The 17,064-nt window shown below is 41.0% G+C and overlaps 1 pseudogene; it reads left to right on the top strand.

Moving 5' to 3' along the window:
- The first annotated feature begins 1,035 nt into the window (after positions 1 to 1,035).
- On the top strand, positions 1,036 to 1,590 carry LOC117027734 (60S ribosomal protein L12-like; annotated as a pseudogene).
- Positions 1,591 to 17,064: the final 15,474 nt, after the last annotated feature.

The raw sequence follows: 17,064 nt of genomic DNA, 5'->3' as shown, positions 1-17,064 counted from the left end.
GTAGCACTCCTCAATGTAATTTAAACTTTGAGGAGCCTGATCAATATTCTCTTAAAATTAATTTTACCCAGTGATACTCCAGGGAACAGAGAGAAATACAAGTTATACTTAAATATACGAATGCACATTTATAAACATAATGCAGTTCATTTGCCTTTGTTTTTTTCTCCCAACAAAGATATCTACACTGCATATTATGTCTTTTCAGCTTAAAAAAAATCTTTAGAGAAGACACCTTATTCTGAAAAACTCGAGGATTACTGCCCAATCTTGAAGTACTTCTGAAAAAAATCCACCAAAAAAATGTAAAATTTAACTCTGCCCTCATAATTAAGCCAGCTTCTAATGAGTTTTCTTTAAGAGTTCTAGCAATTATGAGATTCTTGATTAAAAATTCACCCAAAGTTTAATATCCAATGATAAGTTCAAAAAAATACTCAAACTTACTTTTGTATACTTATTTTGGGTTTGTCATTTAATTCCTTTTAAAAGTGTTAAAGTAGAAATCAAATAATGTGCCAATTTGACAAGGTTCTCCCATCTTTAGGAACAGGAAAAACAGCAAATTGTCAGCATTAACCAGAAAAGATCGAATATCTAATTGACCCAAAGTTTAATAGAATAGCTGGCCTAGGGAATAGTGGGGAGTGGTGTTTCATGAGGGAAAAATGGATTAATTTATATAAGAATGATTTTAAAGGCATATGTGGAACTCCTGCTGGGTTAAGTTTAAAAAAGAGTAATACTGCCAAGGGCTAGCATAAGTAGAGGGAAGCAGGCACTCTTATACACAGTTGGCAGCATTATAAATTGGGTTCAACTTACTGGAAGGCAATCTATATCAAAAGCCATAACAGATATCCCCACTGACCAAGACTTCCACTTCTTGGAATTTATCTTAAGGAAATAAAAAAAAGGGTGTAATAAAAATTTACACAACATTGATTACTGTGGGGCTTCAAATTAGAGAAAATTGGAAACGATGAAAATATCTATCAATAAAGAATTTACTTTCGGCTTTTGACTTGGAGAAGGCCAAGGTGCAAATTTGTTTGGTCATCCCGAATCCAAGTTCATCCAGAACCAGCCACCTCCTCCATGCCACCAAAGTTCAACCCCAACGAGATCAAAGTCGTAAACCTGAGGTGCACCACTGGGAAGTCGGTGCCACGTCTGCTCTAGCCCCCAAGATCAGCCCCCTGGGTCTCTCTCCAAAAAACGTTGGTGATAACATGGCCAAAGCAACCCGTGATTGGAAGGGTCTGAGGATTACAGTGAAACTGACCATGCAGAACAGACAGGCCCAGAGTGAGGTGGTACCTTCTGCCTCTGCCCTGATCAGCAAAGCCCTCGAAGCACCGCCAAGAGACACACAGAAGCAAAAAACATCAAGCACAGTGGAAATATCAGTTTTGATGAGATTGTCAACATTGCCTGACAGATGCGGCACCGATCTTTAGCTAGAGAACTCTCTGGAACCATTAAAGAGCTCTCCGGGACTGCCCAGTCTGTGGGCTGCAATGTTGATGGTCACCACCCTCATGACATCATAGAGGGTACAGTGATGCAGTGGAATGCCCAGCTAGTTAAGGACTACAAAGGAAAAGATTTCAATTAAAGATCATTTGACAACAATAAATAAATAAATAAATAAATAAATAAATAAATAAATGGGTCTTTCTTCTCCCATCCTCATCCCCTTCAGTCTATTCTCAACACAGCAGCCAGCATCACTGAATTGAAATGCAGTGACTTGATGGTCATGTCACTCCTGTGCTCAAAACCCTCTAATGGTTCCCCTCACACCATGTAAACTGTGGCACTGGACCCATTAAAGAGATTTGGTCAAAGCCAAATATTTATCATGGTCTAGTGCCACATTTTACATGGTGTAGAGTTGCCATTTAAGTGGTTGCTCTCTGAACAAGTGTATATGCGCCAGGTAATCCTTGGTTTTCACCTTAGATACAAAAGAACCCAGAATCTTAATCAGCTCCCTTGTGATATTTCATTTGATATTTGCCTTGACAGACATTCTCCTACATACATTTTTCACATTTTCTCCAGAATTGTGATTATATTAGAGATACTGAAGAGAAAGCTGTTTTTCCCCATGCTTATCTAGCAACTATCATCTCTCACCTGGACTATTACAAAGCTGCCTACCCCATTTCTTGACAGCCACTTCTATCCCCTGTAAACTATTCTTCCCATTATATTCAAAGAAATCTCTTTTTTTTTTTTAAGTGGTCATGATTTCTGTATGCTTAAAACTCATTAATGCCTTCTCATTTCTCTATAGATGAAGATCCAAATTCCTGACGGTCAAGGTTCTAAAACAGTGCCATACAATGAGAATATATTGGGAGCCATGTATGTAATTTTAAATTTTTTAGTAGCCATGTTTTTTCAAAAAGTTAAATTAATTTTAATACCATATTTTATTTTTGTCAATCTATCCAAAATATTATCATCTCCATGTTGTCAATAATTCAAGAAGATCTTAAATGTACTCACTACAAAAAAAAATAGTAATGTGAGGTGATAGATGTATTAACTAACTTTATTGTGATAATCACTTCACAATATAGAGTATGTAAAGTCATCACATTGTACATCTTAAACTTACACAATGTTACATATCAATTATATCTCAATAAAGCTGGGGGAAATTCAAAAATATTGAGATACTTTACATTCAGTTTTTCATACTAAGTGTTTGAAGTCTGGTGTGTATTTTATCCTTGCGGTGCATCTCAAGTTCGACAGGCCACATTTCACATAGTCCACAGCCCCATGTGACTAGAGGCCACCATATTAGACACTGCAGCTCTACGAGGTCATGACCATGCATACCTCTTCAGCTTTCTCAGGCTATAGACATAGTTAACCTTCAGGTGCTCAAAGTTGCCATTCTCTCTTTCCCAGTCCTTCATACATGTTGAGTTTTCATACAACAAATAATTTGAAAGAAGAGAAATAACCAGTCTTAAATGGGCAAAGATTTGTATGACATCTCACCAGAGGAGATATGCAAATGGCCAGTAAGCATATGAAAGTTACTTAACAGTACGAGTCATTAGGAAAATGCAAATCAAAACTATGAAATACGACTTCACACACACTAGAATGGTTATAATGAAAAAAACAGACAATAAAAAAAACAGACAACAACAAGTGTAGGTGAGAATGTGAAGAAACTGGGACTCTCATATATTGCTGGTAGGATTGTAAAATGGTACACCTGCTTTGGAAAACAGTCTGGCAGTTTCTAAAAATGTTGAACATAGAGTCACCATATGACCCAATAATTCCTCTCCTAGGAATCTACCCAAGAGAAATGAATGAAGACATATGTCTCCACAAGACATGTGTTTGTACAAGACTTATGCAAATGTCCATCACCTGATAAATGGATAAAGAAAATGTGGTCTAGCCATACAATACAATACTATTCAGCAATACAAAGAATAAAGTATTGACACATGCTACAACATGGATGAACCTCAAAACATCATGCTAAGTAAAAGAAACCAGACACAAAAGAATACATATTGCATAATTCCATTTTTATGAAATGTCCAGAAAAGGAAAATCTGTAGACACAGAAAATAGATCAGTGGTTTCCTAGGGTAGGGGATAGGTATGGATAATGACTGAAAATGGTCACCAGGACCTTTTAGGGGTAATGGAAATATTCTAAAATTGGATCATGGTGACTGTGGCACAACCGTATAAAATTACTAAAGACTATTGAATTATACATATAGAATGAGTAAATACTATGGCATAAAATATTTACCTCAATAAAGTTATTTTTAAGAAAAATAAAATATTCACAAGAATTGAAGAACAAACTTGAATGTTTACATCTTGCTATAAATGTTCGGTACCCTTTGTGTACCCAGCCTCCTCTCACCAGATCGTTAAGGTCCATGGAGGTAGGAACTGTCAACGCCTTGCTCTCTATTGTAGCCCCAGCCTCCACACTATGCCTTTCACACAGCGGAAGCTCAAACAGCTGTTGAATGCATTGTGAATGAATTGCTTGAGAAATTTTTTTAAAAACATAAACACTTAAAAGTTAAAAAACAGGGCCAGCCCGGTGGCTCAGGTGGTTGGAGCTCCATACTCCTAACTCCGAAGGCTGCTGGTTCGATTCCCACATGGGCCGGTGGTTCAATTCCTTGAGTCCCGCAAGGGATGGTGGGCAGCACCCCCCGCAACTAAAGATTGAACACGGCACCTTGAGCTGAGCTGCCACTGAGCTCCCGGATGGCTCAGTTGGGTGGAGCGTGTCCACTCAACCACAAGGTTACCAGTTCGACTCCCGCAGGAGATGGTGGGCTGTGCCCCCTGCAACTAACAACAGCAATGGGACCTGGAGCTGAGCTGCGCCCTCCACAACTAAGACTGAAAGGATAAAAACTTGACTTGGAAAAAAAGTCCTGGAAGTACACACTGTTCCCCAATAGAGTCCTGTTCCCCTTCCCCAATAAAAAAAATCTTTAAAAAAAAAAAGTTAAAAAAAATCCTACTCGGCAATAAAACACACTTGACAACATGGATGAACACTTGAGCAAAAGAATCCAGAAACAAGAGGACATACTATATGATTCCATTTAGAGTTCTAGAACAGGTAAAACTGGAAATCTGAATGGTAGTTTCTCTTGGGGGAGCAGGGGACATAGAAATTAACTGTGAAAGCATGCAAAGGACCTGTTGAGGGTAATGGAAATGTTCTATATGCTGACAGGAGTGGTGGTTACACAGGTGTGCATTTGTCAAAATCCATCAAACTCTACACTTAAAATCAGTGCATGTTGTATATAAATTATATCTCAATTAAAAAATATGAATACCTCAGGCAAAAAATTATTTAATAAAGAAAGCCCCCTAGTTCTTTAGTATGAAACACAGACCTTCTATGGTCTGATCCCTGAATGCCATTCTATACTTATTTCTCAGAAAGTTACCCACTGCCCTTCCTGAACCCCTATCCCTCCCCCATCTCCACAAACCCTAGGCCCCAGCCTTATTAAAATGCTATTATAGGGGGTGGCCGGTTAGCTCAGTTGGTTACAGCATGGTGCTAATAACACCAAGGTTGCCAGTCCGATCCCCATATGGGCCACTGTGAGCTGCGCCCTCCTTAAAATAAAATAAAATAAAATAAAATAAAATAAAATAAAATAAAATAAAATAAAATAAAATATAAAATGCTATCATAGCATTTCCCCAAACACACCATGTCCATCCATGCCTCTGTGCCCTTGCTCAAGCTGCCGTCACTTCCTGAAACCTCCTTCCCCCTCACTGACAGCTGGGCACCTACTGATTTCATAAAACCTCAGAAAGTTGAGTTGTGTTTGCCTGGAGCTGTGGCGCCAATGGGTACTAGAGATCTTTTTGGGATGATGGAACCATTCTAAAATTGGCTTGTGGTGATAATTGTACTACTCCGTAAACTGACGAAAATTCATTGAATTGTACACTTAAAATGAGTGTATTATATAGTATGGTATATAAACTAAACTCCAATAAAATTGTTTTTTTAAAAAAAAAAACTTAGCTCAAAGATAACCCCTCCATGAAGATCTTTCTGTCCCCTCCCAAATCCCCAAACCAAACACCTATATTTTCCATCCACCCACTGTACTCTGTACCCACTCCTGTTAATGGCCTACACACTTCAATGTACTTTCTTTCTTTTTTTTTAAGATTTTATTGGGGAAGGGGAACAGGACTTTATTGGGGAACAGTGTGTACTTCCAGGACTTTTTTCCAAGGCAAGTTGTTGTCCTTTCAGTGTTAGTTGTGGAGGGTGCAGCTCAGCTCCAGGTCCAGTTGCCATTGCTAGTTGCAGGGCATCACCATCCCTTGCGGGCATCAAACCTACAACCTTGTGGTTGAGAGGATGCGCTCCTCCAACCATCCGGGAGCTCAGCGGCAGCTCAGCTCAAGGTGCTGTGTTCAATCTTAGTTGCAGGGGGCGCTGCCCACCATCCCTTGCGGGACTCGAGGAATTGAATTGGCAACCTTGTGGTTGAGAGCCCGCTGGCCCACGTGGGAATCGAACCGGCAGCCTTCAGAGTTAGGAGCATGGAGCTCCAACGGCCTGAGCCACCGGGCCGGCCCTTCAATGTACTTTTTTCTCTAAGTGTCTCTTTCCAACCAGATTCTGAAGTCCCTGAGGGCGCTCTTTTACAAGCTTTGTCACCTATGCCTAACACCATACCTGACACGTAAAGCAACTGAATAACTGCTTATTGGATAAACATGCAGCATTTTAATTTCATTATTTCAGGTACTATGGCTAAATTAAGCCTAAGATTTGGGTCCTGGTTAAAATTGGACATTTCCTTATTTTAACAGGTGTGGCTTTGGGTCTTTCAAGCATATGAGTATTGTTGGTGGAAACACAACAAATACCCACAGTGTTCTTATCTGTGATTCCTGCCCTTGGATTTGTACTTCATCCCATCTCGACTTCTCCCAACTCCTACCTTCACTTAAAATACTGAGTTCATTTACATGAACTTAAAAGCCTTTCAACAACAGAATTTGGAAAATGGCACACAGTCTCACCAACTCTAATATGATACCCTGCAGTGTAGTTAGCAGTCACCCCGCAGGCTTCAGAATGTTTTAGAAATCATACTGTTCTCACTCTTAGCTTTCTTGTTCTAATGAGGTCATACTAACTTCACTGAAAAGCCTCTGAAATGAGTGTTGGCCCCAAGTCTTCCCCACTCTGCTGGCACTGTTTCCAGATTGCATGAGATAGGACAGGGAGGTGAGGAAAGCCCTTGGATTTTAAATCAGTGGCCCTGGGCATGAGGCCAGCTCCACCAATCACTACCTGTGCCTACTGTGTGATCTCAGTGATCTGCTGTACCATTCTAAGCTGCAGCATCTGCTTCCACAAAAGCAGTTTAATAACAACTGCCCTTTTGAACTTATCGAGCAGCCCTGCATATTATGAGAGGCAGCATGGAAGAACGAATTCTTCAGTTAAAAATGCTCCATGGGTTCGGAGCTGCTAATCATTGCCTTCCTTGCTTTTTTCTTTTTTTTTGCACTTTGCCCTAATGTCCATTGGGATCTGTAAATTATCCCCCAGTTGCTGTAGGGCAAACAACTACTTGATCCCCTTCCATCTACCTGGAGAAATGTACACTGAATAGTCTATATAAAGGGTACCACCAGACTAAGCACTTGATACGTTTATTCCCTGGGTGTCTTGTATGACCTTTCTCCAACAGCTGATCATAGTAGCTTGATTTAGAACAAAATGTGTTATTGCTAAAGTTGGCACAAAATCCAAGGGGTAACATTTCTTCTCTTCTTTATACTTTTTCTGTGTTTTTTTTTCCTTCAATTTTCCACAAAGAACACATATTGCTATTATATTTAAGGGAAAGTCTTATTTAAAAAGAAAAGGAAAGGGGCCAGCCCGGTGGCTCAGGAGCTCCGTGCTCCTAACACCGAAGGCTGCTGGTTCGATTCCCACATGGGCCAGTGGGCTTTCAACCACAAGGTTGCCAGTTCAATTCCTCGAGTCCCACAAGGGATGGTGGGCTCCGCCCCCTGCAACTAAGATTGAACATGGCAACTTGAGCTGAGCTGCCGCCGAGGTCCCAGATGGCTCAGTTGGTTGGAGCGTGTCCTCTCAACCACAAGGTTGCTGGTTCGACTCCCACAAGGGATGGTGGGCAGCGCCCCCTGCAACTAGAAACGGCAACTGGACCTGGAGCTGAGCTGTGCCCTCCACAACTACAATTGGAATGGACAACAACTTGACTTGGGAAAAAGCCTGGAAGTACACATTGTTCCGCAATAAAGTCCTGTTCCCCTTCCCCAATAAAATCTTTAATAAATAAATAAATAATCAAAAAGGAAAAGGAAAAACCTTTAATGCTGATTCTATTTTAGACCAACCATTATAGCTAATACTTTTCAAAACACTAAGTGGTAGGCCCTATTGTAAGAACTTTGTATACATTAATCTCGACAACTCTATGAAATAGGTGTTATTGTTTTACTTCCTTGTACAGATGAGGATACAGAGACAAAAAGATTAAGCAATCTACCCAGGGTCATACAACTAGTAAGTGATGGAGCTGGGATTTGAACCTAAGCACTTTGGTGTCAGAGTTCATACTTTTAACTAGTATTCCAGGCAAAAGAATGTGACTGGTATTACCATCTACCATAGCTCTAAGGGTCCAATTACACAAGTAGGCTTCCTTGGGAGAAAAGTGGTCTTTTAAACTGTGTCCTGAAGGTAAGAACTATGTCTCATCCATTTGTGTTCCTGTACCAGTTAGCTTCTGCTGCACAGCAAACCACCCTAAAACTTAGGTACCTAAAAACCCAACCATCAATTTCATTCATAATTCTGGAGTTGGTATTTGGGCTGGGCCTTTCTTTTCTTGGTCTTCTGCTGTACTTACCTGAACAATATCAGTTAGCTGCTGGTCAGCAAAACATCTCCGCTTCTGGAGGTTGGCTGGCTGGCAGCTGGGGGTGATAGGAGCCCCGGGGCCACAGGTCTCTGATCATCCAGCAGGCGAGCCTGGGATTCTTCACATAGCAGGGTTCCCAAGAGCCTCAAGAGTGGATAAGTCCCAATGAGCAAGAGCTTTTCAGGTCCTGGTTACACCATATTTGCTACTGACCCATTGGCCAAAGCAAATCACCTGGCCAAGCCCAGAGTCAGTGTAGGAGGGGACTACCAAAGGCATGGGCACAGAGAAGTAAATAATTTGTGGCCATTTATGCGCTCTACCAATATCTCCATATCCACAGAACCTAATAAACAGTAGGCACAAAATAAATGATTATGGGACTGAATGCTGTCTCCCCTTGATGAAAAATCAAGGTAAGACCAACAATCTCTTCCCTCTCCACACTAAGGACACCACATCAAGCAGACAGAAGAGGCTGACTTTTCCCTCCTCACAGAGGACACCTCATTCTGGGTGATGGAGTCTATCATTTGACAGTTACCTTCTAGTGCAGGGTCTTCTCAGCTCTTGGGGTGAGGGATGTGTTCTTACTAGTGGCTGCTTCCCTAAAGCTCTTAGAATCCCAGGACTTGCTCTTATCAATGGTCCCATCAGGCTTTTCAAGGGACCTCCTCTACTCCCACAGCTTCTGTGGGGTCCCTCAAAGACACTGCTATATGAGGTGTGATTTAAAAATATGGTGAATGTTTAAATTTTAAAAAGACACATTGCCATTAATCCCCCTCAAAATACTCCCCCTCACTTCAAACACACTCATCCCATCATTCTTGCCACTTCCTGAAGCAATTCGGGAAGTCCTCTTTCATGAATGTCTTTAGTTGTGCTGTTGTGGCTGACTTGAGGTCCTGAATTGATTCAAAACGTTTACCTTCCGTGGTCATTTTGACTTTGGGGAAGAGCAAGAAGTCGCACAGTGCCAGATCCAGTGAATAAGGTGGATGAGGACACACCGTAATGTTTTTATTTGACAGAAATTGCCTTATACCAGAAGCAATGTATGATACGGAGTGTTGTCATGATGGAGGATGAAATTGTTTGCCCACTTCATGTTAATGCATTGTTCGTGATCCATCATTTACAGCGCACATTAAAACACACATTCTCTCAATCATAGCTCACACCCAGCTGACTGCACTGAACAAGTTGAACCTTATCACACACTTACTAAGGTTCAGTGAACCACTTCCCATATTGAAGATCCCTGCCTTTCCATTGGGTGGCACTCAGCAGCAGCATTCACCGTGTTCTTTGATGATACCTCATAAAGCTGCTCCAATTAGCATCCCTGCTCATTCTCTAGTGGCTCCCTCAAGTTGTGCAGCCCTTTGAAGAAGAGTGTTCAAAGCCTTCTACAACTGCACCAGAAGAAACAATTGTGTGGCTTTGGGTCAGTAGTTTTGAACAGGAGGTGATATTCCCTTACAGGCCATTTGGCAATGTCTGTAGACATTTTCCATTGTCACACTGGAGGAAGGGCGATGGCATCTAGTGCATAGAGGCTAGAGATGCTCCAAAACATCCTACAGTGCACAGGACAGCCCCCATGACACAGAATTGCCTGGTTCAAAATGTCAATAATGCCACAGTTGAGAAACCCTGCCTTAGGTTCAGAGTGAACCCTCATTTGTCCTAAGGATGCAACCACAGTTCCATCCAGGGTTGTTACATGGCTGAATGAATCACCCTTTCTGGGAAGAATCAATTTCTGTGCAACTTAAATCTCAGGGACAGTTCATGGAGCATCCCACAATTCCCCAGGTTAGATACACAAACTAAGCTCTAAATAGGAGCTTGGTTACATACAAAGATGATCTTATTGTGTCTTTCTATTACCTAAGCTCCAATCCTACTGATTCTGAGAGCAATTTTCTCAGAAAAGAGGAGTGCTTAAAGGTTTTTATTGCAAGGCAGTTAAGAGCCTCAGGAAATAAAAATGGCTTTCAATGGAGAACTGCACTGTGGGACTTCTGGGTGAACCATCTGAATTCTTTGATGAAATGCACATTAGTTGCAAGGAATAAATGATAGGCATTCAGTTTTAACAAAATGACACTTGCTCCATGGAGGAAGAGACTTTCTTCTTGTCCAGAACTGAGGGAATGAAAGCTACACAGACATTGATTGCTATGGCAGCTCCACGTACAAAAGCGACAGGAAATGAAAGTCTTGATCTAGTTGCCCATCTTACAGTGGCATTTTAGCAATGCTAATTAGAAGAGAATAGCTGACATTTCCCTAGCATGAAAGATGAACTAAAATTTATCTAGGAAATTTACTTCTGAAATTTTCACAGAAGAATTCAATAGTGAAGGTGCTTTTTATTAACCCTGGACATTAGTTCTCATCTATGCATTTTCTTCTGCTCTTTTATGCTAGTAACTAGGCATATCCTCTTAGCTCATTACCTGGAGCTCCTCATTCAAGTAAGCCGTGGGGCAGTGAAGTGTGCCCAGTACCAGGCCTTGGGGGAGGAGTTTCACAGGAAAAGTTTCCCAATATGGCCACTGATTGGGATTCTGCTGCTACTGGTTCTTATTCCAGAGGCTTCTCACTTCAGACAGAAACTCTGAGGATCCATGCAGGACGGAACCACCTTTGGATGAACATCATTAATTTCCACTGTGTCACAATAGAGTCATAATCGCTGTGTCAAGTGGTAGCTATGGAGTGTAAAGGTTAGAGACAGCTGATATGCCAGAGAGAAAGGGTGGCCTGAATGTACATTGAAAAAAACATGAGCTTTGGAGTCATAAGCTTCTTTATTAAGTGCATATTCTGTACTCAACACTGCGCTAAGCACTTTATACACAGCACATTTTCTCATAGGCTAGCTGTGTGACTTGGGCAAGGTGATTAAACTCTCTGTTTCTGTTTCCCTTCTCACGTAGAAATAGCTACCTTGCAGAGTTGTTTTCAGGATTAGTTGAAACAACATATGGAAAGTTCCTGGTGCATGGTAGCTATCATCTTAGTCAGCTCAAGCTGCCATTACAAAAGTCCATAGACTCGATGTCTTAAACAACAGAAATTTATTTTCTTACAGTTCTGGAGACTAGGAAGTCCAAGATCAAGGTGCTGGCTGAGTCGGTTCCTGGTGATAACTCTCTCCTTGAGTTGCAGATGGTCAACTCCTTGCTATGTCATCACATGGCCTTTCTTCAGTGCCTATGCACAGGGAAGGAGAAAGAGAGTTCTCTCCTCTCCTCCCCTCCCCTCCCCTCCCCTCCCCTCCTCTTCTCTTCTCTTCTCTCTCTCTCTCTCTCTCTCTCTCTCTCTCTCTCTCTCTCTCTCTCTCTCTCTCTCCCTCTTCTTCTGAGGCCACTAATCCCATCATGAGGGTCCCACCCTCATTACCTAATCTAATCCTAATTACCTCCACAAAGACCGTATCTCCAAATACCATCATATTGGAAGTTAAGTCTTCAAGATAAGAATTTTAGGCAGACACAAGCATTCAGTCCGTAACAGCAGGCAATAAGTAAACAGTAACTATTATTACTATTATAATCATTAATAAAGCAGGTATTGACACTCAGTAAACAGCTACAATGGCATGGCAATATATACATATATATACATATAAAAAAAGTATATATATATATACATATATATATATATATATACATACATATACTTTTTTTTTTTTAAGGAGGGTGCAGCTCACATTGGTCCATGTAGGGATCGAACCAGCAACCTTGGTGTTATTAGCACCACGCTCTAACCAACTGAGCTAACCAGCCACCCTGGCATAGCTTTATCAAAAACAAAGGAAATCTGGCCCAAGCACCCACTTATGTGAATTGGTATTGTGGGCAGTAAAGCATCAGTTTCTCGGTGCCCCTTCTCAGGCCCCCAGTGCCAGAGCAGTGCTGAGCCGTTTCTCCTCGCTGTATCTTGACGCCTTTGGTGAACAATGGCTGAGACCATTGATCTGGGAAGGCTCTGGCTGTGCCTGGTAACCAGGATCCTTTCCACCATCTACAGGGCATTCTCTGTGGTCCTCCCACCTCTAAAGATCTACATTCTGGTGAGCTCTGGTCTCTTCCAGTTCTGGAACTTGCAATCCTTGTCGCTCTTCCTTATCCCAAGAATGTACAGCACAAAGGATCAAGATTTCCCCCTCTTTAAACTTCCAAACAGAAATCTCCACCTACTCCCATTCTTTGATAGTCCAACCCTGTTACAGGTTGTCTTCAGAGCAGCCTTCACACCTTCTGGTAAATTCTTCCTTTTCCATCCTGAGAATGCTAAGAAGTATGCTTATTTCTTGATGCATCTCAACTTCAAGCAAACAGGTTAAAAATTAATTTCTCAATCATTTTCTACATGATTTCTAAAAGAATATTTGCTGATGGAGAGATAAGATGCTATAAAATTTCAAGAAATTCAGTTAAAGGGAAATAAACATCCTCATTTGTTTCCATGGAATATGGTTTTTTATGGAAAACCGGCACATAGGTTCTTAGAGGCCCTTTAATCTGTACTCCCAGATGAAATATGAAATTATCTCTCTCTCGGTCAATTACACCTTTTACCCCGCCAAATGCCAGCAGAATATCTTGTTGCAGAAAAACGGCAAGGACCGAGAAACTCAAGTGGCACGCAGAGATCAGGGAGAACACAGCTTTATTACGCCGGCGGGCTCAGCGGGATCCTTCCCAAAAGACTGAGCCCCTAGCAAGGTTTTGAGCAGGTTTTTATGGGTTGGGGACTTCCTTGAGTCGGGGAAGGGGTAGGTGTCGTCTGGTGATTGGCTCAAGGTGTGGCTTGGAGGGGGTTATGCCGAAGTGGGCTAGGGCTTAGGCTGGGGACCTCTCTCTCCGCTCGGGCCACCATTTTAGCTCAGTTCCACATGGCAGGGAACCATTTTAAGGTCATTTTCCCCATCAGTCTGATGAATAGAACATCAAGCTGGACCCTAAGAGATCTGGGCTCTGAACTAAACTCAGTCTCTATTTGGGGTTTCAGCTTCCTCATCTCTAAGGCTCCTTCTATCCTTATTATTCTGCATTGCTTTAAGAAACAAGATCCTGGACTCCAGAGTCATTACAACATCTAAACATGATATTCTGTTCAAGAGTAAGCTCCCTTTCCAAATGCCCACTGTATTTCAAAAAGCAGAGAGAACCATCACTAACCAGTTAGTCCAGCAAACCCTGATAGAGCACCAACAGAATTCCTGATGGGTTCAAACTTCAAAATTCCTTGAACACCCATTGGTTTGTGCCTTTAACTAAGCTTATGTGATATATGTTCCTCTTATTTACCACTGCATTCATAGGCATCAGTCCTCTGCTTTTGAACCACAGTGGAAAAGGGATAAAATTTCAACATACTTAGACCAAAGTTTGCTCTCTTTGAGGCAAATACCACCTTTTGTTTTATCACCCAAACATAATATATAATCTTTGGGCTGAAAAGTGAAAACCAGCACAAAAGTGAAGGCTATGTGGTTGAAATGCGATTTGTGCATTTAGATATAACATATAAAGTAGAAGATGGTATCTGGCATAAATCCTATAATGCCTTTCCTACAGTACGCAAAGAATCTGGAAGCAGGGTAGTATGGTACTTCAGGCTCCCATTTTTCTTATCTGGAAAACAGATAAAATTGTAGGCCTCAAAGGGAAGTTGTAAAAATAAGAATGCATTCAAATTAGAAGTATTTGTCATGCATTCAGCTTGTGCACCACATTGTAGATGAGCAAGAAAGACCTGTCTACCTTTGCAGATCACAGCCTCTGTCCTCTTGCCACAAGCAGGACTGAGCAAATCTTTTCAAACAACATAAAGGGTCCATTTTCACCAAATAATTAGTGAAAATTTTGCTGATCATCTCCTGAGGAGATGAACAAGGAATTTACAATGCATAACACACATGTATCTCAAAAAATATTTATATTTTTATTCCTAAGACTGTCTCCTCCCAAGTCTTGTCTCTGAGCCATGCAATTTCCAGTCTTTTCCCTCTACTTTGGATACCACCACCCATCCTACTCATGTAAAGATTTTAGTCCTATCCTGGCTTCTCTCTTTAATCTTATGCACCCCCACCCAATAGTGATATTGTAAGTTTCTTGAAATCAGGAATCATGTTTTATGTTTAAGTAGTACAACAAAAAGCCCTTATGTAAAAAAAAAATCTTCCATGCTTTCTATAACAGCAGGCTCAAGTGGGTGGGTGTGGAGAGCTGGACGCACCCCCAAATGACTTATCCTCAGTAAAATGGCTTTTCCATGTCTAACGAATATTAACTGTTGGGTGGGAGCATACAGATTAGAAAAAATAAAGCCAGGATAACAGGAGAAAAGAGAGGAATGTAGAAATGGAAGTAGCCTTGAAGGATAAGTAGGGTGGTAGTGTCTGGGCTAGAGATGGAAAATTGAAAGGCTGAGGTAGAGAGTTGGGAAGAAATATTTACAGAGATTTTTTTTTTTTTTGAGAGATACAGTGTGTTGTTCAATATACTCAAGGCCCTGACACAGATTGCAGATTTTACATGCAGTGGAAAGGAGTAGAAGTAATGGCAGTTGCCCAAGTGAGAATGGTGATGGCCTAGATAAGGATAGCAGCAGAGAGCATTCTGAAATCAAGTGTTAAAATTGTCATTTCTTTTTTTTTTCACATGACTGAATAACAATTTGTAAATGTCTCCCACCCTAGAATGATTCTCTCACCCCCCTCCAACTACCCTTTGCAGCTTTCAAGGCTCAGCTCAATTTCTATCCCCTCCATGAAGCTTTCTCAGACCTTCTGGCCATACCAATTCTTCCCTTTTTTCCACTTATAGGTACAATTTGTATTGTTGAATGGCTGCCTTTGGGTTCTATCCCTCCTGCCATCCATCCAATATATTATTATCAAAGTAATCCTTAACCACAATTTTCATCACGTCATTCCTCCATTCAAAAAAATTCTCTGGCTTCTCTCTGCCAACAGGATATTTTAAATTGAAAGAAATCAGTCATTTATAATCATGAAAATTGTATTCTGCAGATATTGGCTGAGTATCTCATATATAAGCATTTTCCCAGAGCTTGAATGAATGTGGAAACCTGTCATATTTCATTCCTTTTTCATATTATTTCACAGCTCATAATCCTGTCCTTATCATATACATGCCAATTCAATACAGCTCTCAAAAATCCAAGGCCATAGGGGACAAAACTTCGGGTAATATATTAATGTTTTTCAAAGCCTCGCTTAGCCTAACAATCAGTTACTGTATCATCCATAGAAATATGTAAATGTTATCTAAACCCCCTTTGGAAGGAATAATTCTGAAATTTCCATTGTTGGACCATTTTAACTGCCATTTAAATATTCCCAAACCTGTTGACCTAATCCAGTCACACACTCCCCACTACACGGTTTTCCTGAAAATGTATCCAACTTTGGGTGAACACTCAAACAGCTGAAACCAAAATTACAACTGATTAAAGTGATGTTTTCAACCATGGTTACACATCAGTATCCCCAGTGCTCCTCCCAAGCCAATTAATTCAGGATCTCTGGGGGTGGACCTGGCCATTAGTATACCGATTCTAATGTGTGGCCAGGGTTGGGAACCACTGCATTATAGGGGTCACCTCTTGCTATCTCAGGAGAAAGAGGGGGCATGCCTAGGTCAGGCAGAGGGACTGCATAAGCCAAGTAAGCACCACAGTTCCTGAGAGGGCTGGCAAGAGCTTTGGAGAACCTGGGTACCAAGCAAAGGATGAGGCAGGGACACACCCAAGAGGAGGACATCTGTACCCAGAAGAAGGAGGGCACCCCAGCCACACACACTGCCTTCTTGAGAAACCAACCACGTTTCTCCAGTGAGCTAGACACACAATTGTTCTGATATCAAGAAAATCACATAGCAGTAAGGAGAACTGGTTACACTTTCCTACAAAACTCTCTTGCTTCTAGAGAAAAATCTAGCGATCTGTAATTCTGCAAGGAAGTCCTGTGTGCTCTGACCTAATTAAAACCATTATTAAATTACTTCTCAATTGCTGTTGAAAACAGAAAAGGCGTCGCTGAATGGCCGTGTCTTAACATTGATTTTTACACCAGCCACTCCTGATTTGGGAGCCAAGCTCCCAGACTGAATTTTTGGGGAGACTCTGCGTAAAGCTCAATGAACAAACAGGACATCAAATGTTAAATTGAAACTATTTGTCAGGCTTAGTTTAGCTCAATACTACAGGTGACATTGTAAGCAGAAGACCAAAGATGACTCAGCTATGGTAATTAAAAACAACTGCAATCTTCAAATAACATTATATTTTAATCCTGCTATGGTGATTTTCTCTTTTACATCATTTAAATAGTTTTTATAGCTTTCAGATATTTCCAAAACTTGAGTCCCGTTATTGGCAAAGTACAAAAAGAGCCTTTACATTCTTGAGGAATGTGAATACTCAAATTGACAAATTCTACACAACCTATCATTTCCTCCAAAACATACAATAAAAAACTGGGTAATGTAAGTAAACCTCCTGGGCTCCATTCCTAAGAGAAAACAGCCAAACCTTATGGCCTTCC

The sequence above is a fragment of the Rhinolophus ferrumequinum genome, chromosome X, assembly GCF_004115265.2.
Source record: "Rhinolophus ferrumequinum isolate MPI-CBG mRhiFer1 chromosome X, mRhiFer1_v1.p, whole genome shotgun sequence".
Classification (NCBI taxonomy): Eukaryota; Metazoa; Chordata; class Mammalia; order Chiroptera; family Rhinolophidae; genus Rhinolophus; species Rhinolophus ferrumequinum.
Note: the sequence above shows the minus strand (reverse complement) of the source record. Positions and strands in the feature narration are given on the sequence as shown.